Source organism: Penaeus monodon, chromosome 24 (genome assembly GCF_015228065.2).
Source record: "Penaeus monodon isolate SGIC_2016 chromosome 24, NSTDA_Pmon_1, whole genome shotgun sequence".
Classification (NCBI taxonomy): domain Eukaryota; kingdom Metazoa; phylum Arthropoda; class Malacostraca; order Decapoda; family Penaeidae; genus Penaeus; species Penaeus monodon.
Window position 1 is genome coordinate 23,349,588 of NC_051409.1, and position 3,455 is coordinate 23,353,042.

Below are 3,455 nucleotides of genomic sequence, written 5' to 3' on the forward strand. Positions count from 1 at the left end.
TCATGCAGTCACATGCTCTCTCGCTCGCCATCAAGTAAAGTTGGTTGAACATTTTAAGTATAAGTAACCCCTTTAGGGGACTTGTGCGAGGAAAAAGAATAATCAGAAAATTTTAAAGATTAAAGGTCTTTAGAGACAGTGACCTTCCCCTCCACATCCTTCTCAACGAACTTCTCCTCGGGGAAAATGGGTGTAAAACACCCCTACATTTCGGAAGATTGCCTTCCGTGGAGGGAAAGGGTGGGCTCCGATTAAATTGTGCGAACGAAAATCATTCTTTGCCAGTCTTTACTGCGGGGTGTCAGAAAATTCGTTGATTTTGCTTCCCAGCGCAAAGATCTCAAATGAAGATTAGCCAACTGTAACAGTTATCTTCCGAATCGAAAGAAAATTCGAATGTGACGTCCAGACTCGCTATTCAAGCTAATAAGGCGATGCAGTGGCATGGAGAAGACTTCAGTATCTGGAAATATGTTTAATGAGCAGATAATCAAATGCCTAGCAATCTGCCTACAGATATTTCATTAGAGGAAACATCAAAGGAAACGGCGCTGAACTGCCGATGAAAAGATTCTGCAGTACAAATGCAAACATTGAAGTGGAAGTGGAGATTCTAACAAGCAAGCCTCGTCTAAAGAATTCTCTCTAAGAGGTCCAGGAACCTGTCAAGTGAAGGAGAACTAAAGCTTCATTAGAAAAGAGAGCTAGGGTCTCAACAGAGGACGTTGGTACAGCAGAACAGGGAAAGGAAGCTGCATTATTTCACCGCCTATGTCACCAATAACACAAGACATGCAATTGAGGCTCCATCAGAAGGACCTATGACAGGAACAAAAGTAAAATCCGGGCTCTCACTTATGACAATAGGTCAGAAGGTCAGGCAGCAGAGAAAGAGGTAGTGATATCTGAGGCCGAATAGACCAGTGAAAAATCCACGGATGCTCCAAATACGGGATCTGAGAAATGTCTCAGAGTAGGTCATTTGTGCTAAGTCAACTGCAGAATACATCCCTAGACGACTTTGATAAAGAAAAAACTTCAGAAGATAAATATTCTGAAGGTGACATATGTTCAATTTGGGAAAAACAAATTGCCCTTAGATCCTAAACGGGCATCGAAGTAAACCCTATTCCATGTCCCAAAAGTCAACTTATGGAAATTAAAGTCTCCACGAAAGTCAAAGCAAACCCAGCCTGATGTTATGATGGCGAAGAGAACGAAGACTCCATCGAAACGTTACATTAATACCCGAAGTTCAACAAACAGATTGATAAACGCATCGCTAATCACAAAACCTTCATGTCTTCAAGTTAAAGGTAATGTAAACTTTTAGTAGACATATCTAATTGCTTCTTTATCAAATATTTAATAATTTGTTAACTTTAGCAATTTTCAAAATGTATCTAAATTCAACAAGTTGTTATTGCTCCTAGGGTCAGCTGTTCAAAGCGGTGGAAGATGGAGTTTATAGCTAGAGTGCAAGAACTAATACAAGATACAGGATCAGCAGTGAGGAATAACCAAGACAGATGCACACTCCTTCATGCTGCATCGTCTCACAACCAACCGGATGTGGTGATGTTTCTGCTGAAATTTATCAGTCCCAATGTTACTAACAAGTATGGACAGACTCCAGCTCATATGGCCGCTGAAAGGGTTCACACACAAGTGCTGAAACTTTATTGCGTGACTCTGATTTTGAAGCCGACAAACGGGATAGTCATCATAACACGTAAATCCTTGGTAAGTATTTATGATGGAATCCTAGACACTACAGTAGGATTAAAATCAGACAAGTTGAATCCGAGACTCCGCATTATAACTTAACTGTAAAGTACTAGAATGTAGCTAAATGTGAAAAAAAAAATCAGTGTATTTGCTTTTCTAAATCAGTTTCTTTGTTTAAGCTTGGAGGCCATCTGTTCACGGCCATATTAGAAGGAAAGAAGAAAGAAGCAGAAAAGCTTGTGGAACTTGGTGCAGATCCAGACAGTCATGGTGGAAAGCTGGTGAACGGGGTGTTGGCACGAGATCTTGGGTTACTACACCTCGCCTCCTGGCCAATGCCCTGAATATGGAATGGGCTGTTGCCATGTTTGCAAAGGTAATCATCTTCTGTCACATATTTCCTCAAACTGTCCAACAGTGTCTTGAGAACAAAATAATTATATGACGTAATGTAAGCTTTTGAAAATTACATTGACTCCAAATGTTTCAGAAAATAGAAATGATAAGAAAATCGATGAAACTGGTTTTCTAACATCAGCCGCCTCAAACTCGGTACGCTTAAAGTGAGTTACTTATTTTTTATGCTTTGGAAATGATTGTAGCAGTATCTATGTTTTTTTGCTTTTTTTCTATTTAAGACTGATACTATTTTTATGTTGAAGTAAATTCCTTCATTACTTTACATTCCACTAAGGACAAACATCTTTTAATTTCAGGTGCCCACACGACAGTTTCACGTGAGACATGCAACGGCAGTGCAAGGAGGTGCTGATGCGTACAAGATGGACAAAAATGCACGAGGCTTTGTTCGCATCTTCAACTTCAGTTCTTTCAAGGACAGATCCGACCTGAACCTTCAGCAACTCGACTACGATGCTCGCATTATGTCAGATGTATTTGGCAAAATGGGATACGTGTGTGAAACCACTCGTCACCCACGGCTCAGCAAACGAAGGAAGTCCTGAAAAATATTCGGGATGCTGATGAGCTGACAACGTCGGATGTGCTATATTTGTCATTTCTGGTTATAGTATAAATGACAGGAAGATTCTTACGTCCGATATGAAATCTGTAGACATCGACTATATCTTAAATCTCTTCAAAGATTCAGATTGTCCTCAGCTCACTAACAAACCTAAACTCTTCATCTTCAACTTGTACAACCTGAGTGAAGTTATACGACTTCAAGCAGTGAAACTCTAAAAGTGAAGCGGGTTTACAGATCCCCCCACGACATGGTTTGTATCTATTCCAACAGCATTGGTCTCAACTGCATCCCGAATGGGAAAGGACAGCCTTTAACTGGTGTTTGTGTCGCACTTTGGCAGAGCATGCTGCTGACCAGGAACTTTGTGTTTTTTACAGAGAATTCCGAAAGAGTACAATGAGAGCTCTCCTAGTTTCTTACCCGAATTGAGGTACTTTGGCTCACCAAGAAATTCTTTTTTAAATCCTATGCAAGTTTAATGAGATCCTTATAAAGCAAATTTTTAAAATGATTTATACACCATTAATTCAATAGATTTGCAATGGCTTGTTAATTGAGATACTTGAATTTTAAATATTATTTAAAGAAAATTTCTAGACAAACATTGGTCAAATGTAAAAAAGTAACACTGAATAATTTCGATAAAAAAACTAGGAACAAATTATTTGAGCTACATCTCTGTGAATTTTTATTTTTCACATACCTTTTCCACTGATTTTCGATATATAAGTATATTAAG

At 39.0% G+C, this 3,455-nt stretch overlaps 2 pseudogenes; both read left to right on the forward strand.

The window, feature by feature from the left end:
• Positions 1–444: 444 nt before the first annotated feature.
• On the forward strand, positions 445–1,107 carry LOC119588891 (annotated as a pseudogene).
• A 25-nt stretch (positions 1,108–1,132) lies between these two features.
• On the forward strand, positions 1,133–3,195 carry LOC119588892 (annotated as a pseudogene).
• The last annotated feature ends 260 nt before the right edge of the window (positions 3,196–3,455 follow it).